We start from the raw sequence: 24321 nt of genomic DNA on the forward strand, positions 1-24321 counted from the left end.
AGAAAGAGACAGAGACAAATTTGCTTACGGACGCTCGAAGACATTTTAACTTCAGCTAGACTGCTCTGAGCCTACAACTCTACGCTATCGTGTAGGGGACGGTGCAAGAAAAACGGTAGTTGATGATGATGATGGTGATGATGGGGCGGTCCCACATATGCAATAGTTCAACCTGCGGCATTACTAAAGGTGCGTGTCCAGACAGACGTCTGGAAAAAGTTTACAATGGCCCCTTCTGTGCTTACAGCCGTCGTTGTACAGTTCAGTTATAAGTAGTCTTCACGCGTCATACGGAATCTGTGGCTTTGACTACCGCCGGCGGTAGAACTGTAGATTTTGTCATCCGCAAAAATACTTGACATATTAAAGAACAAACGCAGTTCATGCCCCTACGGTTTCTTTGGCCTCAGCGTCTGCTGACTTCACATGCTGTTCGCCGAACTAAATATCAGGCTGGTGAGACTTGCATATTCTTCACATCAACAAAATTAACGACGCGCGTTTATCAGTTCAGCATGGCACGAGTTTCACTGTGTCAATAATTACAGGCAGGCCAGAATCGCGACCTATAGCTGTATTCTCAGCAAAACTGCTTATTTATTAGGAGGCGTATTAATTTCCATATATGCAACAAGATTAGTATCGTGAACTTTTATTGTAATTATATGCCTCGTTGCGCTGTCGTAATTCATTTTGAGTTCCGATTTTATAACGTTTCGTGGGTACGCCACCTCACATGCAACGCATCCCTGGCATCCATCCGCAGTTAAGGCAACGCTCCCATGCCAGAGGCTTGCAGCGTCGCTTGCCCGTAACGACAAGCTTGCGCGTCACTTTGATCTTGTACAATTCGCAGTGAAAAAAGACTCGCTGATTTCAGTATTTAAAATCAGCTTTGCAGGCTAGATTGGTTTCTTTTCTAAGACATGAACCACATCGACGATAAACCTGGCCTATCAGACCAGCATAGACAAAGCAAAAGAAATGCACTTGACTGAATAAGCATACATTTAAATGTTTCTGACGAGTCAAGAGCAAATCACCCTCGGCCATTCCTTTTTTTTTTCTTTTTTGAAGAAGAAAATGGTTCAAATGGTTTCACAGGGCTCAAACTAAACTAAAAGTAAGTTGTGTTGGCGATGACATAGCCTGCGCTCCTTGCGGGTAAGTCCCTCGCAGAAGGGCCTCCTAGGTCAAGAAGGCGGTGACGAAACAGGCAGGCGTTATTCGTCGGTTACCAAAAACAGCGGCACCGAAGGAACCCTAGCTTTTCCTAATAATGCAAATGACCTCTCACCGAACGCGAGCGCCTTCTGGTTCAGCCAACTTTAGCACTGCAATCAGTGCGAGGAAAGAAAGAAAGAAAGAAAGAAAGAAAGAAAGAAAGAAAGAAAGAAAGAAAGAAAGAAAGAAAGAAAGAAAGAAAGAAAGAAAGAAAGAAAGAAAGTTCGCATTCTAGGCCCCAAGTATTCGCACGTGGCCCAGTGAAGTGTAAAATCCCAGGGGAACTCGATTTCGTAGGGCAACCGCAGCAGAGCCTTGCATTATGCTAGTTTATTGCGCAACGAGTCACTTTTCTTTTCTATATGTAGGCGTAAGCGCTACCATAGATAGAGCGAGTACCACGGTACTGAAGATTGTGTATTGAAGGAGAGAGTTTCGTGGCATTTTTCGGCCTTGCTTCTACTCGCCCCAGTCGGGGTTCACTTTTCGAAATCACAATTGCGCCAGTCTGTGTGCCTGCGTGCGCATGTGTGTGTGTGCATCTTCGTTATGCATGCGGCGTTTCACACTCGAGAGACGAGCATATGCCGCCAGTATCGCTACGGACACCACGGTCTCCGCCGCGGTGCCGCAGAGCCTGACGCAGTCGTGACGCCCGGCACCCTCATTCAAGTTTAATAGAATTCCTCAAAAGCCAATCCTAAATTCTGCGCCCAATGACTTGAAATTGCAGTCTGTATACGAAAGGCTCTGGGAGTTCTGGCCGTGCGAGCGTAAGGCCAGGAAACGGGAAGACAAAGAGAGAGAGAGAGAGACAGAGAGACAGAAAGGAAAGAAAGACAAATGAGGTAAAGAGAGCGTGAGAATAACTTGAAAAAAAAAAGAAGGAATGGACAAAAGGGGGCAAAACAGAGACGAGTCATTGCCGCTGCTGTTCCCGGTCGCAAGTTTCTTGGCAAGGACGGAAAATAAGGAATTGATTGCAAGACCGCCACGGGTACGTAAGCGGAAACGAGCCTGCCACGGGTAGGAGGCGGGAATGAAGAACAGTCCGAGAAACGAAGCGAGAGAGTAAGAAGATTGAAGCAGACTCGCGAGGCGAAAAGAGAGAGGGACAGAAAAATAGAAAGGTCTTTCTCGATTGTCGCAGGCTCAATAAGTACTTGCGCATTGCGCGGCTCCTTTGCGTATCTGCGCCCGTACCGCTGTTGGCCGTGATGGGCAGGCTGCACGGCAACTCTTTCTACGCATATAAGAAGAGAGTCGTGCGAAGTCTCGGTGCTCCAACTATACTTTCCTGCTGCCCTCCTGCACCGCCTCCCACTATTTTCTTCAATCCTAATTTAAACACGTTTGTGCGTTTTATGTGTGTTCCGACAGTGCCCATGTCGCTTTCCTATTCCTATTTCTTTCCTGTTTTCTTTTGTCTACCTTGTTTATTTTGAGCTTCTTTTTTATTGTCAGCTTTGTCTCCCCGCTTATCATCGTGCTTTCTCTGCACCGTCTGGGCCGATCGTGACCCATACCTATAGCGGGACGTTCCTTGCGATTTTGCCTATTTACTCCGAGCACACATCGTTCGCTATACGTTACTACACGTCCTCTTGAGTCTCGCTCACATAACATGATGTTCTTTGCGCTTTCACGCTCCCACCCCTTGTTCGTCACTTGTACTTCGCTACACGCTCATTTCGCGCACGTAACACGCGCGGCCAGACCTGGCTTTCTCCGCGAGAGATGAGAGAGGAGGATGAAAAGAGGAGGGCGGGGAGGAGGTGGCGTTGGTCTTTTCTTTTTCTGTCCCCCCCCCCCCCCCCCCCCTCTTTTACAGCAGGATAGCTTCCTCCCTCGCGAAGGTCCGAAAGGCCGCGCCAACCAACCCTTCACTTCCGTCCCAGTGGTCGATCACTGATCGATGCCCGACGCAGCGTCGGACTTCTATAGGACAGGCCCCCGCCGTGCAGAGACTCCCCACCCATCACCCCCTCCTCTCTTCGTGTATTCTTTCTTTGTTTTGTTCTGTCTTGCGATCATCCGTAGCTGGCCACCGCAGTGCCATGGTAGTATATAGCGGCGTTGCCCAGCCGCTTCGGCACTGGCCGTCTCTGTCTGCTGGAGCGAAGCAGACGACACGCAAACATAAAGCGACAGCGGCGGAGATACGGTAACTAAGACCAAGGAGCGAGAATAACGGAAACAAAAGAACCTCCTGGGCAAAGAGTAAAGAAGCAGATTGGCCCGACCAGCTACTACCGCGCACCCATTCGGAGCAGCACAGACAGGGAGGGCGTGCAGGAGTGGGGAGGGGGGACGCACAACCGACGCACGGCTGCCACACTGTCCCGGGCCGGTCGACCTCGGCGACACCGCCGTCCTACTCCGCCGCTTCGGGGAACCCGGTGGAAATGACACGGGCCACGGGAACTGGCCAGAAGAACGGCAGCGGCAGCGAGGATAACAGGGTCGCGAGAAAAGAAAGCAATCGCGACAAAGGGAGTGCTGAGTGGGATGCCCTCGGGCGATTCTGGCAACGAAAACCGCAGCAGCAGCCGAGCCGAGGAAGTGTATACTCGTTCCCGAACCTCGTACCTCGAGGCCATGAAACACATACTCGTCGCGTCTCTAACTGCTAAGAGTTCCAATCTGCCGAGTATAGACGTGGGCCAGCTGCTGGTTGCAAGCGCGCTGTGCGCCAAGTAAAGGAAAGGTTGAAGTTGTAAGAACGAAGCGCCCCGACGGTTAACACAATGAAGTTGTCGCGTTAGAAACCGTAGGATAAAACGTCTGCTAATTATTCTTGCGCGTTGTTATATTTGACGGTGCATCTCTTAAAACCACTAGACTTCGGCAATTATATCGGCTCTGAACTCGATCACTGTGGCAACAACAGGCTGTCCTTGGTGGACACCACCAACTTCTCGTGCACAACTTTGCGAAGCACGCAATGTAGTCCTCGTCCACTATAGTATTACCTGTTGTGCCCTCCGACATACATGAACCGACGCCACTTCTCTCGGAGGCATTGTACCACGCAAAACCCCGTAAGCCAAAGTTAAGCAAACGTGCAGTGATTGGCACGTCCAGCTCCTAACTGCGCATCGCCGCAGTAAAATGACTTCACTTCCCAGCGGTGGTGGTGCGCGAAGTTTTGCTTTTCTTCGTCCTTTCACGAGCATTAAGCTGGAGATGAGAAGGTGGCTTGACTGTGACGCTGAGTCGTCGTCGGCTTAAAGGAAAGGACAGACAGTGGATGGACACATCAATTGCACTTTCTGTTCTTGTTCTCATATTCGGCATGGGTTCATTTCCTTGGAGACCTCATGGCAATGTGAGTTAAGTGCAAAATCTCTGTTTTACTGATTGAATAAAGCACACAAAACAGCCTAAAGTTATCCTAGTTAATTCCGAGGTATCCAGTAAGGCGTATTTTACAGCCGAGTCCATATTCGCTCCAGACATCAGAGCCCCATTGGCAAATCAAATCAATATTGTGACTGTAATCCAATATAGGCTCTGTCTGAAAACTTTTGAAGCCGCTCCAACAGTAAAAGAGCACGTGGCCAGGGGCTGATACTTAATTGTCTCACGTAGCGTACCTGGTGATACGAATCTCAAGGGACTGAGCTGTACTGTCCTTTCTTTTACGAGAGGTCTGGAGCAATAAAGGTTCCACAGACGGCCGAGCATGTGGCCTAACAAACAGCTTCAATAACGTGTACAGTTGCTTTGAAAAATTTCGCAATGACACTGCCGCTCTTGTCGAAAGTTGAAAGTGCAGTCAGCATGCGATTGTATTTCAAGACTATAGAGCAGTATGGTACGTCGTATATGTTGCCCCACGAACACCCTAAGGCTCTGTAGAACGAAGACAAGAATTTGATTTACCCCAACAAAGCCGGTGTTCTGATTTGGCTGTGCGAGATCTACTGCACGGTTCAAAACGGCTGTTGGCCGCGTGCCGAGTGAGCTCTCAAAATTTTGACAAGATCGGTGCTTGGCAGATGGCTGTTTCTTTTTTCGATAGTATTGAGTGCAAGAGCAAATAGATTTCCTCAACGTGCAAACAAGTACTATTCCCTTCCCTTCAGCTTAAATCGAAAACAGAATTTTATGGCTGTTTGCTGAAGGATTGATTGGTTCGCTTTGTTCGGCTTAATGGTGGCACTGTGGCCTTAGTTTGAAGGGGGCCTTAGGGGAACAAAAGAAAGTGCACCTCCGTTTCTGAACCAAACTATTTTACTGCGCAAGTACATTAACCCGCATTCACGATCCTTTTCTCGCGTAGCATGTTAGGTAAGTGCGAGTATAACTTAAGACCAACCTCACTTCACCCCAAACGTGTGTTTTGTGAGTGGCCCATCACCGCGGCTGGCGCCTCGTTATCCCGCAAACCGCAATTGTGAGCGGTGGGCGCGTCAGCGCCGGCCAGTAACAAAGTAACTGTTACGTTGCAGTAGTTTTGTTATATAAGCTCTTCTTTCCAACGTTCTTTTACTCAATTAAGAAATCCTAAACCCGAGTGACAAAACTTGGAGGACGCGTAAGCTTTGCCTTTAAGAGTGGAACGCGATAGCATTCAAAGATCCCTGGCTGCTTATCACGCTTCCTGGCAACTGAATTGAGTTTTCTCGTATGTTCAAATAACAATCCGACGCTATCACGTCTGTAGGTTGTGGTTAAGTCGTACATTACGATTTTTCTGACGGATTTTACTTTGAGAAATTCAATTTTGTTCACTAACGCCTTGCGCCACGCGGAGGGAGGGCCTGCGCGGTCGAGGTTGTTCGGGATGATTAATTCCGCTAACGACGCCGGCGACGCCGGCGCGCCCGCGCCCACACCGACATCGACACCGACGCCGCATTTGCTGCGACACGGGGCCCTTAACGCTCTCGCGTTAAAATAAACAGAAGCCGAGCGACAGAATTGGAGGTTATTAGATGGTTGGCCATTGCTTCCGAGATTTGATGACGACAGCCAACAAACCAGCCTTGTCGAAACTTTGAGCCACGCCCAGAAAAACCCGTTCCCCGGAAAGCCACCTCATATATATAATAGCGTGCCGAAAATTCCTATACACCACGCTCCTCCCCCGCGGCCAACTTCGATCCGTCGGGGCGCCCGATGAGCACGTTCTGCGGTCGCTTATACGAATGCGCAATTCTCGCCGGGCTTTCGAAGACGGGGCCACGTGCGCTGGAACGCTCGGCTGCGTGCCACGGGCCTCGGCGATGGCACGCACCGTGTTGCTGCAGCTGCAGCGTAAATGGCTCGGCCAGCTGTTGCGGAGCGGGTCGCGAGGCGTGCGACTACAGACGCCGTCATTCCTCGGGCTAGTCTCAATATACGAGGCGCGGCACAGTGGCGGCATGCAGTAACCCCCGGAACGGGGACGACTCCGCGAAAGAGGCGAGCCAACTGTTTGTGCACGCCTCTTTCGTGCTGCGTTGGGAAGTTTTGCATGCGTGCGTGCCAGCAGGTGTGCGTCGGGTAGGGACTTTTGTAGGGGCTGGTCTGGGCATACGCGATGGAAGCTTATTGCTTGGAGCGCGAAATATACCGGTGGCTCGGTAGCAGAGGGCAATCGCTGGCCGGTCACGCCGAAGAGGAGGCCACGTCGCTGCAGCTCTCCGTTATGTGGCGTGTAATACCCCGATTCACTCGTTTTAATTGCGTCAATGCGATTTATTTCAATTGTGTGACTTTGACGTTCCAAGCGTGTACAAACTTCCGGAATGGTGCGGCACCTAGGCAGCACGAGATGCGCCACATCTTCCACGTATAATCAACTGAGGGATAATTATTTTAAATCGATTGTGTGGTTTGTCGTAACGAAGAATAACGACTGGAAGTCAATTTCGTTGACATAGGTTTTCGGTCGCTTCCAAATCCAAGCTTAAATTTCCTTTTTTTTTATTTTTAGGCGAATAGCTTTTTTTGGCTCTCTCCCCCCCCCCCTTTTTTTTTTTTTTGGGGGGGGGGGCTGGTGCTTTGCGGCTAGACTTTCTCCGGTGGGGCCACGTGCTCTGGCACAATAGAGTTGCGCGACAAGTTCGTCGCCGAACCTCAACTATAGCACTTTGAGATACACCTGCTGTTGCGCGAGAGGTTTGTGGAGTCTGAAGGTTTAGATGCTGTGATCAGTGGTGGCATCATCATCATCATAAAAACTTTATTTTAGAGACTAAAGAGTTTGGAAGAGGTTCGGCGACCAATAGTGGTGGCGGTGTGACGCGTTTCTCCGCCACCATCTCTCTTGTCCAGATTTGCTGTTCCGTCTTGCCGGCTCACCACAGCGTCGCTTATACAGACTCCCACAGTGCGTGGGATCTGCGTGATCTTAAAGCGAATGGGTCGGAGGAGCATCTGGCCTCCGCGGAGTAAACAAACGCAGAAGGAAGCACGAGTCCATAAGCATGCAGTTGACACGTTATCGTCATCACACTGTCGTCATTCTCTTGTCGTCATGCCGCACCGTCGTGTCGTCATCGTCACGCTGTCATGTCGTCTATCAAAACATGTCGAGGATAATTTGTGCCACCATTACCAAGAGCCTTTATGAGGTCAGCAGTATACTTCGTAAGTACTGCTAGTGCGCGAATTTGATTTGTGTGACCCGCATTAGGTATTTGCTAATGTCGCCGATCATCTTCTGTGGTTACTGCAACAATTTTTCGAGCTGAGAATGTGGCGCTTCACGTTTACAAAATGTTCGTCATCACAGGGTTTGTAAAACGAGCAAAGCATATTAAAAAAAAAATCAACAAGTGAATAAAACATTCCGTGTCAGAAAGCAGATCAAAAACGCGAATGGATTGTGTAAGAAGCAATGATAACGGATTGTCGTGTCAGGAAAATGGTTGGAGTTTGGTCAAAGAACTGCCCACGGATTTATCGAGCGGTCGGATACACAGCGGTCCGGATACACAGACAAACATTTATTGCGATATCACATCGTAACTGTATACCACGATGTTAGGATGCGAACGGACTAACTGGACGCTGCTACAATGGAGAAGTTTGCTGGCGTGCGAGTTGTCGCTCACGGCATTTATTAAATGTTATGGAGGCGCGATGCACCATTAGAATACAACCTCACGGGTGGCTTGATAGTACCCTATCATAGCGAACGTGCTCTCCAGGCTCAGTATTCTTCTCTACTGTAGCATCGATACCGCAATAGACAGTGACTTACTGTACATGATACTGCCCCATCTATCTCATCACTGCAGCGTATTATGGGCGAAACGGGAAACCAAAATTTAAAGTGAAGCTTTCTTTTACTTTTTCTCCACGTTGTACGGCTTGGCTGCTGGCTACTGGCTGCTGCCTTGCCGAGTAGACCCAAGCCCCGTTTCCCACTACCAACAACCACGCTATACTTAATAGGCCGCTGCCACCGTGGCCGCTACCCACTAATCTTGCACCTATGCGACGTTAGGTTTCCATAGACGTCACCGCAATGCTATCACGGCTTTCGGTTAGCTGCTGTGTGGTGAAAGCGCAGGTCAAAAACAGCAGATTAAACGCAATGTGCGATTCTAAATGACGCGAAGATTGTTTCAGTTAGCGGGATAGTATAGCAGTAGCCGATGGCACGAATACGGCCTCGTCGCCTGTAGCTGCGAGCTGTCTGCGTCAGGAGGACGAAAGCGATGTATGACGCTTGTCTAGAAAAGAATGTTGATGAGTGTTGTATGTACAGGGAAGTATACGGCACATATTTAAATACATTTATGGCTTCGTACTCCCTGTTTCACAGTGGCATGCACATCCATTCTGGGGGATTGGCCGAGAATGGGCAATGAACCAGTAGCGCATACCCAGTGCTGAAGTTGTCTACTAGGGCAGCCAGCAGACAGCAGCAGGTTGTCTGTTCGGGCACATACCCAGCTGGTCCAAGTTGTTTACATTTATGTATCAATATATATGGCTAGGAAACGACGACAAACAAGAGGCAAAGGAAGAATAAACGTGAAGAAAGATGTCGTAAAGAGAGAAGTAAATAAGTTGAGAGCATTGAGCCATTCGTTCCGGTAATAGGTATCCGTACCTGATTTTTGGCCCATCTCCTATTGCGGGTACGTGCCATGTTTTGAAGGAGCATGATCATCATCCTCCTCCTCATGAGCCATGTCTTGAGGCCACAACAGCATCAGCGTGCTACAGCAATGAGGTCGGTTGCGATACGTCGAGACTCGTCAACAAAAAAAATTGTCAGTGTAAGAGACGGAGGTCCGGAAGCGGAACATGGACGTCTTTGTTGCATTGCGAAGCGTGATGCGAACGCGAGCGTGTGCTAGCTCGTAAAAGCGGAGCGAAAGAACGACGCTTGGCAGGCGAAATTAAGTTCTAAACGCGGGACAAGACTTGCACGATGATTCCTTTCACCTTTCCAATATAAACATGTGCTGTAATGTTTGCAACCAAGTCAATTATTGTAATCACTTTAATTACTGAATTGTACTGTATTTGTTTTGTTATTGTTTTGCTTTTTTTTGTTCAAGTGGTGTCCGCCTGGGCGCAGAATTCACCAGCAGTGACGTAATTCAAGTACATTTTGGGGCTTCTATAAAAAAATTAAAAAAAAAACATGGCAGTTCGATTGATGGCCACAAGCTTTGCGTTGCTCTTGGACTCCTTGGACGGTGTGTTAACTATACGCGGGTGCACGGCGTATTGGCGAGAAGATGCACGCGAGGCAACCCCTGCTGGGTAGAAGCAACAGTTCTCTGGCAGCTACCAGGCGTCTGAGAACGCTAGCGTCATAACCGCCGCTGGTGACATTGAAAGCGCCGCACTTCGTCGCTGTACGAAATGAGCACGGCGGGAAACGGTGCTTCTTTTTAGACTCGACTAATCATTTTCTTAACTCATCTGATTATTGGATAATCTCCCATAGCGGCTATGAGCCACTCTTGGAGACAAACAAACCAACAACCAAACCAACCAACCAACAGACAAACAAACCGTCGGCATTAGTGAGCCTTACGAGTCACTGGAGCCGGTACCGGTGAATTTTCATCACTGTCAGATTCTCAGCGTTTGTAATTTTTAATGACTTAAGATAAAAAGGCATACGTTGTGACATGTTTCAATACTGTTATTGAAGCACTGCAATCAGGAAAATATTGGTGAATAAATTAGTCAAAACAATAAAACCTGGTCAGAGCAACTTCGGCGTTCAGATAACATAGCATCTACCTGTAGCATTCCGAATGATCTATACGGACAACCACACCAACAGCGACGGGGATGGCGATGCCGACGACGACGGGAAAAATTCGCCTGGAATATCCATATAATTGCAATAAAAAATAAGGCACCCTCTATACTTGTTGCTGGGATGGTTGGTTCATTATCTTTATGGAATACAACACGCGAAACGATATGAAGTAGCGAGCGGTAGGGCAGTAACAGCGTATGTTGTTACAAGACAGAAATCTGTCATCACCACTGACTCTAGTGTGCATGAGTTCTCGTTTCCTATCTGTGCCTCTTCCTCCTTGTCACGATTCTCTTCCCAAGTTACTCTGCACTGAACCGAACATGCACGCTGAGCATGCCTTGTGCGGTCTCTAAGAAACGACTGCATTCGTGTGTCGAGAGCGTAGAGCGAAATCTGTGATGCGGTACTAATCCTATTATCATATGCGCACACTAAGAAATGCATCCTCCAACGACTACGCGGTTCTTGCAAGGATAGCTCCGTCGAAACTCCATGTACCGCTAAAGCAACGAAGACAGCGAGGCTCTCAAGACCGTTCTTGAGTTAATCTTTCCTAATTCTTGAGACCGCCTACGAGAACCACGCTCACAACTCTTTCCCACTTTCGAAGAGCCCTAGGCATTTACAGTACCGTGCTTACGTGCTTACTTGAATAGAGATTTCTAACGAGCATGGGCCGAATCCCGATACCTATACGTTTTGTAAATAAAGAAAAATGGTACAATATTTAAAAATAGTATCGCAATAAATGGCATATCTACAAAAGCCTTCGACATGCTTCTATGTAAAATAATAAAGATTAACCAGTTGCGCGAGAAGAACACAGATACGTGATTAAAGAAGCGCGGTAAGAATGAGACAACGACGATGGTCTTGCTGACCAAGTAAGTCGTTGATTCCTGAAGAGGCTCAAGAGGTCAATAATGTTAGGGGACATTTATTGTCGATACGTTTTATTCCTCCCGAAACAACGTATAGTGACTTTAAGCATGAACTGCTTTTAGCTCTCGTTGTTGGTGACCTTCAAGTGACCTTGAGCCAAAATCCAGAGCCGTTATCGGGGCACTCAAACGAGAACATCCGGGCATCGTAGCGAGAACAAAGCGACATCTCAGGGGCAACCAGTCAAAAGTTAAGAAAATGCTTTCTCTGGCCCCCAACCCTTTATACAGGACCTCATTACATACGCTAGTTACTACCCAAACAAGTTACAAAAAGTATTGCCTCCAAGTTCTTCCTAATGTTTGTTCACGATATCACTCAAGCTGTAACTGCTAGTATGCTGCAGTTTTATTTGTCATTTCCAATAGCGACGTTCAAAAGGTAGATACAGGCACCATATATTTGATTGTCATCTTTTGGCGCTGAGACAGGGTTGCCTGTGCTCTTTTGAGCGCCAGCAATACAATACTCAAGCAAACAACAATACTCGGCAAACAACAACACTCAAGTATCAAGTTAAAAACTGGGCAACTCAGATGTAACAATTTAACAATTTTGGAAATTGCACCCATTGAGGCCTCTAAAGCGGACAAATTTGCTGCATTGTGCACCGCTCTGAAATATGTATATCACTAATTTGAGATTAAGACTTTTGCGAAACTCTCGTAAACACTGTCACGTATGACAACGTCACGTAACATGTAAACTCGTCTTCTTCCTGGGGTTTTACATGCCAAAACCAGTTCTGATTATGAGGCACGCCGTAGTGGAGGGCTCCAGATTAATTTTGACCACCTGGTTTTTTTTTTTTTTAAGTGCATGTAACTCACATGTATCATTTGCCCGCTTCAGGTGATCTAACAGCCGCAGTTTGCAGAACTACTATATCTGTTGTTAGTGCAGAGGTAAGGATTTGTAAACTCCGCGCTTCAATTATGTTTTCAACTTACCAATTTTGGACAATCCCTTGTAGAATTTTTCGAGCCCTAAATCCCACTTCTGCTTGCAACAGTCGGTATGCAATTCAGGTTTTTCTATGAAATGGATAAAATCTATTTGAAATCTGTTCTGCGGTTGTCTAGTGAGAGTACTTACGTGCTGCACGTGTATTTCAGAAGGGAAATCTGACTTGCCCTCTAGCCTCCTCCTAATAGAAACCTTGTTTTTCGCTTGAGACTGTCTACAGAGCTCGACGTAAAAACAGCTTTGCAACAAATGAGCCATCGCAAGCGCCTTGAAAAAGATACCTCTTGCCATGACAACTATAGTGACACGGGTCCCAGTGGTCCCCGTGGATCCTACTGAATTCTCAAAGGTAGATGCCCTGAAGCATTCGCAGTTTGAGAAATACTAGCTGACGCATCGCTCCCAGCGGCAGCAGTGGTTTGATACTATACGCAAGATCTCCTATCAGCTCTAAGAAAGAACATAATCGCCCCTACTTAGAAAATAAGAATAAATTCAACTTGTCACATTAATAAGGTTCCTTTATCTTTCCAGAAACTGAAAAAAAAGAAGTCTATAAAACCTGCGGCGTCATGGTGTGACGTCTATAATCAGTTGTGTTTTGTATAGATCGAGTTAAATCGAGAAAGCAAAGCTTTACAACCTGTTCATTGGCAACATGGACGGATAGTTCTACCGAGGCAGTGGACGTAACCGTTCGCGAAAGGGGTGTGTCACGGCGTAAATAACGCACGTTTCTTTCTTTCTTTCTGTGTTTTTCTTTTCCCTTTTTTGTTTGTTAGTTTGTTCGGAGTGCATGATAATGACTGCTAAATTACATGTTTGAGGTTCAAACGGCAAGCCGCGGGCGTTTCGCATCTTGCTGGTATCTTTTTTTAAATCTTATAGCATTATTAGCGTCATCGCGTCATCAGCCCTATTACTTCCACCCTATACGTGATCGCTGTATACCAAGTTGCTATTGAGTCATGAATTCCGAAACAGTATACCGATCAGAATGTAGGGCCATAAATATTAGTTTCTCTAAACAGACGCAATCTGAGGATGGTGATGTCTAAAAATAAATTGAACCGGGTCATAAAGCGCTCGCATGCCAGCGGCATTATTGAATTACACCACCACCGATGGTATGCAACACTACCGAGTAAATTAGTTTCGTGGCGGAAGGTCTCCCTATTAATTAGCTTTGTTTTCCGAAGTTTGGTGTTCTATTAAAGCTCAAAGGCAGACTGGATACCAAGACAGAAAAAGCGTTTACTAAAACTTGTTTATGGTACGCCAGCGCGAGCTTCACAATGCAAAAAAGAGCACTTTTTGATTGCATTTTTTGTCAACAGTGTCTCGTGCAAAATGTGGCTGCGTTCAAGCGCACTTCACTTCTTTACGCTATATGTACGAGAACTGGGGAAGTCCTCGAAAACTATTTATAACGAGAAATCATGATAAGAATGTAAGCTCACCTTCAATATCGTTATTAAACTGCAAATTTTTCATATATAGATGGCACTTGATTCATGTGATGCTATTTCATTAGTTATCCTTAAAGGCCCAAGAACATTACACGTAAAACTTTCTTTTTCTTTTTTTGATTACTCTCTTTCTTTCTGCTTTGCCTATAATTTGTACATCATCCAACATCTGTCTCCGTTCTGTTTTTGTCTGCGCTTCAATATCATGAACTATCTACTTATTTTTTAAGAAAAAAAAAGCAAGAGAAATCAGGGCTATTATCAGAAACCTATCTGATTAAGATGACTCCTTACCGTGTCATGCGTTTGTTCCTCTCCTCCTGCCATTTTTTTATTTTTTATTTATTTATTTATTTTTTTTTGCTGTCGTTGGTGCAATTTTTTTCACGGTTTTCTTTCTTTCCGAAACATGTACCCAGCAGCCACTTCGCCGCACAGCTGTTTAATTCCACGCTAATACATGTTTTGTTTGCGTTCCGTTCCTTTAGTCGCAGATCATGGACGCCGAATTAACCTCTGTTAGATTCACGACGCTTACTTAATCCATAGCATTCGCAAACTAGCCGCTTGGCTGGCTGATGACCGAGCGACGGCACTCTCCTTTTTTTCCAGACGACCAACCTAAAGTGTCGGTTCGAAACGCCGGCCGAAGTGTGCTCCCGGCGACATCCCTTGATCTGCACTTCGCGTGCTTCTGTCTCATTCGCTTGTCGTTGCCTTTTATTTTCCAAAGACACGTGAGAAACAAAGGCACGGGCACTAAACAAGAGACCGGGCAGAAAGAGACTATCGAACGACGGTCGCAAGAAGTACGGCGACTCACTAAGAAGACGGGCAACTCGCGGAAGCGTTCAAGCATACGGGGGGCAAAGGATGCACTGCTCAAACAACCCGGAGTCAGGGAAGCGTCGACAAGGAAAACAACCCGTCGCATTGAAAGACAAAGAAAGCGAAGCATCCGGCGAACGTTCCGGGATTAGGCAATGAAAGACGGGCCGAGTTCCAGATGGGGAAACGCGGGCCGCAGCTCCCTCTACACGGCCGGCTATCTTTAATGGCCTCCGCTCAGCTCGACGTATCGGCGCGCCGTTTAGTGGTGGTCTGGACAGCCACTTTCCGGTTCGGCCAATTGGCCGCGTCTTGCGCTCTCTTTCCCTTTGCTGACGTCACGGCACGAACGGCGCGGCAGCCTGCTTGCCGTCAATGTCTCTTAACTGCTGCCCAATATTGGTGGTCATTTTGACTCTTACTTTTTCAGGGCCGTCCGTTACTCACAAAACTCTTCATCGCTTGTTCGTTGCGCGATTGGCCATCGCCACGATGCTGGTATCGTTATCACGCCAATCGGCATCATGTGTGGTGCCCGCACGAATGTAAGCCAGTGAGAAACGTTCTTACGTAGGAGAAGTTTCGTGAATACGGGCCCGGGGGCCAATAATTTGACCAAGCTTTTTGATCGTAAGAACATTTTTGCCCAGAAGCGAAAGATGGGCGACTTGGTCAAATATAGGTTTTGTCTTAGTAGTTCGCACTCTGAATTAGCCAAACTTCTTGTCATTGACAGGCTGCCTTTGTTAATATTATGGTCATTATGATCGACCTGTGCCTGCTCTTCGAACTGCTATAGCACATTAATAATTGTGAATAAAGGTCTCGTGTATCTAACCTCGCTGGTGTGAGTAGCAAAGAAATAAAGTGAACCCGGAAGAAGGTGAAGCATACGCAAATTAATAAATGTTCGCAAAATTTGTTTCTTGTATAAATTAGTTTACGCGCGTCGGCCAAAGTTATAGAGACCTAGGTGGCTTTATAACCCACTCCTCTTAACTCTTTGTGGGCTTTATTTCGTATTATCAGCGAAACAAACCTGCATTTGCGTGGCCAGGACAGGAAAAAGCCCGCCAGCGTGAAGCTCAGTAAGTCGGGCTTACTGACACAAGGGTAAAAAAAGCTAGCTTATACGCCAAACACTACATCGTATCGTGGTTGCAAGGACGCGTATTATGCCGTCAGTTACATGGACATTTAAAACCCGTGCGCATTTCAACACGTTATACACCTCCTCAAGCGGCAGTACCAAATATATTGTAAACGTGCTGGAGAACCAGGTGTAATCTTGTTTAGATTTATGGACAGTTGTTGAGAACAGAGGTATAGGACACCCGCAACACTCCTCAACGGGGACATCTTTCTTCACACACAGCGTGAAGTAAAAACATTTACTAAATACTATATCCATCCCTTAAGTTCTATCGCAACTTTATCATCAATCACAAGTCGAGAATGCGGGAGAGGCTCCTCCTAAAAAAGCGTGAAGCGCCTGCCATTCATGCTTCCGCGCTTCGGGAAATAGTTCCCCTTACGAATGCCACCGGCACGAAGAGGAGGAGTACTAGCTTTGTCGGCAACAATAAGCACGACGCGGTGACACACCGCGTGCACAAATAACCAAAACCATTCGCCGCGTTTGCGCGAATGCGACAGTATAATGTCTCCCATTTCTGAGCACAGCACGGCAATTGCTATGCCACAGCTTTTACATGCGACACATTCCGGCGATTCGTGTTCCACCGGTTAGTGGACGGCCGCACACAGCGACAGCCGCTTTTCTTTTTCGCTCTTACTCAATGCGATGCGCCAGCGCTTACATGCACCGCGTAAGACGACTTACCCCGTATCGAACTACCATGTCACATTAATGCGATTCGCCTTCCTATAGTGCGTTACCACCATTTAAACGTATGCGGTGCGCTAGAACTGCGATGCGAATACTACCGTTCGTATTCGTGTAAACGCCGCCTTTAAGTGTGGGAATGAATAGTACAGCTCTCCGCGCAAGCAGGTGGTTTGAAAAGGAGATTGGGCGAAGGATTTCGCTAAACTGCCTCCTCTCCAACACCTCCGCCCCTTTATCTTTGTGTGTGTGAGAGAGTTTGTGCACGTGGCGCTCGTCATATGAATGGGAATTCATATAACTCTGAATGTCTGTCAATTCGCCCCCCCTCCCGACCGCTTCCAATAGCATTGTCGAGCTCTAGCTATATATATATATATATATATATATATATATATATATATAACGCTGCATGAACCGATTGACACTTTCTGCAGAAAAGGCCCCCCGAGCAGGGCGAGGAGTTTCGTGGCAAGGCGGCGTTCGAGGAAAGCGACATCAGGAACACGGATACAAACGATAGGAAAAAAGAAGGGGACTGTAAACGAGGTGATTCGCTGGTGCATGCATACATGTTCCCTTTGAGGTACACTTGCCGCTGCGTTCTTCATACTTCAGATACTATAGGTAACGGCGCCGCACGCTTAAGTCTATATATAGGGGGGTTTCTGGTGCACCGAGAGGCTTCCCTGTAAAGTTTGCAATAATGAATACTTAAAGATGCTTATTTCTTTAGAAAATGAAAGTGCAACTATGCACTCGCACACAGACGGTTCCCTCTGGAAATGAAGTTGAGGACCCTGGTATGACGATGGGTGTACACGCAGACTCATCTACAGTGTCTTTAATTAACGTAATAGTTGAGCGGAAACCCGCTAGGTGGAGAGAAGTAATTAAAGGGAAAATGAGAATCCACCCAATCGTAGCAATTGCTGCAAAGGAAATTCATACGGGTTCCTCAAAAGAAAAGCCTCGCAGTTGAAGAACAATTCGTCCTGGTCCGGGACGAATTTAATTGCAGTGTCTTTAATTGCGAACGAAAGCGCTGGGTTTATGAAACACATCGTGATGGGCCTGCCCTTGATTAATTTCGCCAACCAGGGCTACCGTCGTGCGGATGAAAACGGGGGCGTTGGAGTATCACTGTGGTCGAAATGTAAATGTGGCCACGTCGCCGCGGCTGAGCGCCTTAGGCACGGAGCAGTTACTGTACTGCTGGCGCCACTTGCAACGATATAGCCCAAACTAGAACTGTGATTCATGAATATGCATGAGTTCGCGCACTGCCCTCCGGCTATTCCGTTGTCGTTATCGGCAATACCTTTACTTAGCAAAGCTTGAAGGATGTTCGTATGGTTGCTTCGTAGCCAGCATTATGGGGGGTTCTCTCATAACTGACTTGACTATCACATTTGGATGAGCGCTGTGTTATATAAGCTGAGAGCGCCTGCCACCGAGCTGGACTAGGGCTCAATGTCTCTTCTGAGTTGCAGGTTATGTGGAGATATCACGTAAGAGAGAGAGAGACAGAGAAACAGACTACTGTTCTATTTGACAGTAGAGGATTTGCAAGCTTATGTCAGCGAAGCCTGGATGATAGCCATCACGTGACATAGTCGTTCGTGACATCACGTGACGTAATCACTCCCATACATCTACTTGATCGCTGTATTTTAATCAGCACAGTGCAAGTTTAGAGTTCCTGCCGCATAGCAAAGCTACGTGCTAAGCGCGTCTACTGACAACAAGGCGCCGCGAAGACACCACAGAAAGAAACAGAAAGAGACTAAGAAAAACATCAGCAGACTTCAGCACTTCCGCCTTTGAACTCACTTACAGTGGCAGCAGCAGGCTTTCACAGTAGACAGCATATTCTTATCAAGAACTTATTTTCGATGTGCGCAAAGCCATCCTCGTCTGCTACAGTAGTGTGCCTGTTGCGGCCTCCGAGACGCACGCAGAGACGACGCCGCTCTCAGAGTCTGTGTCGCGCAAGAGCCAGCACATATTATCGAACGACGAAGTTGTACGATAGCGAAGCGGTTCGCTCGTCCAGCTTTGAATTGCACGACGCTGGAGGGACGGGGTTCGAATCTCAGGGGCGCTGGTATTCAAGGTTGTTGCATTCCTTTTGGAATTTCCGTTAAATATATATGAGACACTTGTACATTATGTGTGCTATGCCATCTATTGTATACGCTGAAACCAAGGGGGAAGGGTCCTATGTCAAGCCGTTTCGCGTCCTTGAGTCGCACCTCCTCCTACCGAAAATGAAAAAAAAAAGTATTTGTTTATTTATTTATTTCATATGGCGAGGCCATACCTGATGGTGAGGAGGTGCATCTGATGACGTCGTCGTCACATAATTTAACATAAAGGACGTACAAGCCAAGCTAAGTTTCAGGCTTTTAACTGCCGTTGCAGTAAAATGTTGCATTTGTTTGCGGCAGAGGTTGCGCCGCACCCCCTGTTCAACTACTTTCAACTCGCTCCGTGATAGACCTGCCATGCTCTTGAATATAAGGCTCTTCCAGATCAGAGTGACAAGGCCAACACTTCAAACAAACACGACAAGCTAAAGCCTAGCCATGGTGTTTCGCAATGACATCTTTGAACTTGAGAGACTTAATCATAAAAGCTTCAGAGCTCGACCAAGAAAGAAATATGTTCCGAGGGCTCCTGTAGTAGAACCCTAAAAGTCGTGCAAATTATGCAACCCCCCCCCCCCCTACCCGCTTTATGTTTAATCTCCTTATCACTTCACCCCTGGCTATACGCATTAGAAGGCCAAAATTCCAATGCGAGGCAGCTGCTCTGCAAACATCTTCTTCCGACGTTTTGCTCGAAGATCTAAAAAAAATAATAGGAGAAAAAAATAACAAAACAAAAGGGTCACGACGGTTTGAAGAGAGCGCAGCCTGCACATGCTCAAAAAATCTTCATCGGAAAGCCCTGCATGAATATTAACGAAGATATCAGCGGAAAGGGCACTCTCGTTCAATGGTCGCTGAGCCTATACCCTCGGTCGGGGCTCTGGTCTCGCTCTTCAGCGCTTCCATTGATCTGTTGGCAAAACGAAGCGCGGGCGCGCACCGAGAGAGGCGGCAGATAAATGAGCCGGCCAGCAAAGCTCGCCTAAAGAAATGCATCCCGGTTTTCTCGCTCAATAGGGGAAAACGATCGCCACGCACGCTATACACGGCGCAAGCAGTTGGGGGCCGCCCAGTGCGCGCGCCACTATTAGGGCGGTGAAACCCTGCCGAAGCAGTGCATGCCCGTGTGAGCTAGCGCGCTCGCAGATTGCGCGGGCGAGCCGTTTATCGAGGCTTGAGATCGTTCGCAGGTTGCACTGGTCGAATTTCCCAAAACGGGTTTTCTCACCCGGACCCCCCACCCCTACTGCTAAGGAGTTTTCACCGAAGCTGCTAAGCACTTGAAAGGAAAGACAAACAATAGCAAGGCAAACCGAGTTGTTGCACTGGACAGAATCGACTAAAGGCCTGACCCCTCTTCTGTCCTATGTATGAAATCGATGGCAAGCAAGGTGAAATAGAGCTGGCAACCATAACTCCTCCAAAGCCCATCGTCACATTTCATACCCGCCCCTCCCTTACTGCCCGCCTCACTGTGCAGAGTAGCATTCTGCAAAAGTTTTATCTCATTCTGGCCTCTCTCGCCTTCTGAAACAATGTTTTTTTTTCTCGCTCTTTCTCTGTATGAGCTCGACACCGCTTTGTCCAGTTTAACTCGTTCAAGCATCCCATCCTTACTTCCGTTCAAGTGAGAAAGCTAGACCACAAGAGCTGAGCCCTAGACTATGGCCCCTGCTGGTGACCCGCATAAAACGCGTCAATGGTTTCAGCCAACTAAACTAGGTACCACAACCGGGGACAAAGCTTGTGTCCCACAGCAACGACTCGGACTAAGAGTCGTTCAAAAGATAAAGTTTCTCTCTTCTCCCTCTCTCGACGCCAATACCAAATTTCTTGTGTACATGAAAGCATGAATTCTCAGGGGAGCTCAGGGATTCCTACTAAAACGATTTCACAGAAAACCGTTAGGCACTTACAACGCTTAAAAAAGTACGAAACCTACTCTAGTACATCATTACAATGTGCAGATAAAAAAAAGCTCTTATACCTGGCACCTCTTCGTGAATATTCTGTCTCAATATCGATCGTGGAACGTGAAACTGAACAGGAAACCCTAACATCAACGAAAAAAGCTACCGTCCTTGACGACCGCGGTGTTCTCGTTGACATGTAGACTAAGAAACACGGTAAAACCCCACGTTCCCTCAGGAGATTTCACCCAACTCGTTAGGCACTCGGCGCGCTTGAAAGGCTATAAGATTAAGGAAGGAATACGACGTTTGGAGAGTTGCAAAGAAATAAAATACCGAACCTTTCTTCTGTTTCTATATAAAATCGATGACAGAAACGGCGAAAGTGAGCCAGTAACAGTATTAGCAAGAAAAAAAAGAAGGATGGATATTTGACTTCTCTATAAAGAAGATTTTTCTCGAGGACATGTACACACGGAACCAAAGCGGGACCTGGTATTCCCTAAACAAAATTTGCCCGAACTTGTTCAGCACTTGAAGCGCTTTGAAGGTCACGAAAAATCCACGAAATAAATCCTAGTGTTTGTAGACTGCACTGAATGCAAGGCGGCTGAAAAGTCCACTAGCCGTCTCCATTCCCTTTCTTGACTTGAATGAAATCGATGGCAGAGAATGTGAAACTGATCTAGCAGCCGTAAGGTTCTTGGAAAACGCAAGTGATTGACAGCCTTCTGAATACTAGAGGTCTTCTTATATAAGTTCATAGCCTAACCGATCCTGCGTGGAAACCATTTTCGTGTCGAACAAGAATGCATAATCCCTTTCGAAAAAAAAATCTTGAAGTTATTGATTGACAATGTTAACGAGTACACATGCTCTTGCTTCATCCTTTCCTACATAGTATAGGTTAAAAAGTGTTTCAAATGCGAAGCATTTCTTGGCGAACATTTGCTACTTTGATAGTATCTATCTATCTATCTATCTATCTATCTATCTATCTATCTATCTATCTATCTATCTATCTATCTATCTATCTATGCTATCTATCTATCTATCTATCTATCTATCTATCTATCTATCTATCTATCTATCTATCTATCTATCTATCTATCTATCTATCTATCTATCTATCTATCTATCTAGCCGCCTACGTCTTTGTGCTCTCATGGTCGTTTCGTGCACTTTGCATGTACCAAAATTGGCATAATATGACAAGAGCATATGACGAACATAAATAATATGCCATGACATGAATGTCATGACATGTGTGTCACGTAGGTGATGAAACAGCAGCCTACGTGTTGCTGCTCTCATGGTCATTTCGTTAACTTGGTAGCAGTGTCATGCACGTTCCTCTAAAACAGAACGAAAGCTCGTTCCTCGTTCCTTCCCAATATTGAAACGAGTTCCCGTTACAAGTTCCTTTAATGCGAAAGGAACGCGTTCCAGATACACTTCGAACATTGGAACGCGTCGTTACATTACGTTACATTTTATGATTCTTTAATTAAAATATAGCGTCGGATAATCCTGAGGCGAAATAAAATCAGCAATTTAAAACTCACATCGAACTACGTATATTATACGAATTTGAACATAGCCGGCAGCAGATTATTTGGAAGTAAAAATAATCCAAAGAAGCGCTCCTATAAGAATTTTTTCAGGGAGCACCGTACATACTCCAGACATGTCTAACTGCAACTTCGGTGCTCGTCTATTACAAGTGCAACACATATGGCACTTTTCACTTCTGTCTTGAAAGGCGCAGTCAGGATACTGCGCTTAAGATGTGCAAATAGAAAGTTCCTCACATGAACCAATTAACTTTCTTGCAGAAGAAACCACATCAAAAGAAACAATACATAGGCGTTTATTGAATGCTAATTCAATATTGCAGTATGAGTGGGAAAAAGAAATGTCCAGAATACATATTCGCAACGTAGTTAAGTCCATTGTTTGAACTCAGCAAGAGTCGCACCTCGATAATGGTGCCTGACAGACGAACCTGTTTTTCAAGTGAAGCTTGTATTGCCTCACAAGTGTTGGCGGCGGTGGTGGTGTCACAACAAAACCCTATCGAGAACGTGTCGAAAACTCGCGTCTCGTTCTCTTCGTATGTACCAAAATTGACATGAAAAGGTACGAATGTATGACTAACATAACTGATAGGTCATGACATCAATAACGTCACATGCTCGTCAGGTATGTCACAATTAATGATAATAAAATCACGTGTTGCACATACCCGCATTAGATATGCGCGTATGAGCCAGAGACAAGAAAGGAAGAAATATATCACGTGGGGCTCATACCGGGGCCGCACATTTCAGCTCCGCGGGCGCCAGATAACGTGACGCGCTCGACCAATCAGGGTCGTGAGGTGTGTGACGGGGAGGGAAAGGAAAGGGGCTTGGCGCGCGCTCAGCCGCGCTTCCCTCGCCTCAGATCAGTTTCGGCGTCTGGATGGGAGGGCCACACGTGGTGCGTTCCGCCGAGGAGCAGGTTGCGTTTGAGCGACGGCGCCGTGAACTGGCTCGGGAAAGGGCTCGTCGTTGACGCGCCGGTTTAGGGAGAGCTTCCGATGCCCAGGCGAAACATCAGCGAAGAGCCGCGGACCCCGAGTTGCGGAAGCGCGAGATTGAGGCCTAACGTCAGCGAAGAGCCGCCAATCCTGAGTTTAGGGCCCACGAAGCAGAACGCCTGCGACAGCGTGGTCTTGCCACAAGCTTCGCTTACCCCCATTTTCTTGACAGGGGAAGGGCTGGGGATTTTTTAGATGCGAAGCAGCTTATGGTCGGGGCTATGTCCCTCCCTCCATCTGCCGTGTGGCGTCCGCACCCCTCCTGCGCATGCGCATCCTCCTCCCCCTCCTCTCCTCTTCTTGTCTCATCTCCTCTCCTCTCGGCATTTCTCCTCTCCTCTCCGACGCTCCTCTCCTCTCCGGATTGCGCAACGAATGGCAACACCTGCGGCTCCGCGCGCGATAATGCGAAGCAGCTTAGGTTAGAGGCGCGACGGTAGGAGCAGCATACTCCGCTGGGGGCCGCCACTGTAGCTCACTGTATAATGACGCGCGCGCGCGCTCCGCTCCTCCCATTCTCCTCCAGCAACGCACGGTAAATATAACGGTAGCTACGTACCTCAACCTAACGGAAACAACGAACTGAAAACTAATGGGAACTTGAGCCGACCCCATGGCTGCTTCTCATACTACTCAGGGTTCCCCTACGGGAAGATGGTGAAATTTTTTTCGTCAGCACATCGTTGGCAATGTTGAAGAGCCGTTCTACCGAAGCGCTTGAGGGTACTTCGGTGCTGTACTTGTGGAAAAGTTGGTTCAATCCCTCGAAGTTCTTCATCTGCGACAGCGGGTAGTCAACTGGTACCAGCAAGTACCACGACAGCTCATCCTGTGCCTTGGCTGGAAGGGTTCGACGCCCGTGAGGACTGGAAACTTTCCATCTGCCGCGAAGTCCCTCGAGTGGCACTGCGATCCTCACGTCATGGTTACTTTGTGGCATGCCGGCATGGAGGAAATAAACTACAGGAGGCAGCATCACGTGACAATCTTGAAGCCTAGTAATAAAAAATACAACGGATAACTCACCAAAAAATTGCCCCACACTCACGTGACATTCTCAAACAGATCATGCAACAAGGCATCAGAGCACACTTCGTCGACGCCGCGGAGTACAGCGATGGAGAGACCCTTGCCGTCGTCGTGGTCGACGCCAGCGGCAAGCTTTCCAATATC

General features: G+C 47.2%; 1 protein-coding gene across 1 annotated transcript in view; it reads right to left on the minus strand.

Annotated features, from left to right (window-relative positions):
• LOC119442699 (hemicentin-2) overlaps window positions 1-24321 on the minus strand; it is a 295183-nt gene that overhangs the window by 60494 nt on the left and 210368 nt on the right. The window lies entirely within an intron of this gene.

This window comes from Dermacentor silvarum, chromosome 2, assembly GCF_013339745.2.
Source record: "Dermacentor silvarum isolate Dsil-2018 chromosome 2, BIME_Dsil_1.4, whole genome shotgun sequence".
NCBI lineage: Eukaryota > Metazoa > Arthropoda > Arachnida > Ixodida > Ixodidae > Dermacentor > Dermacentor silvarum.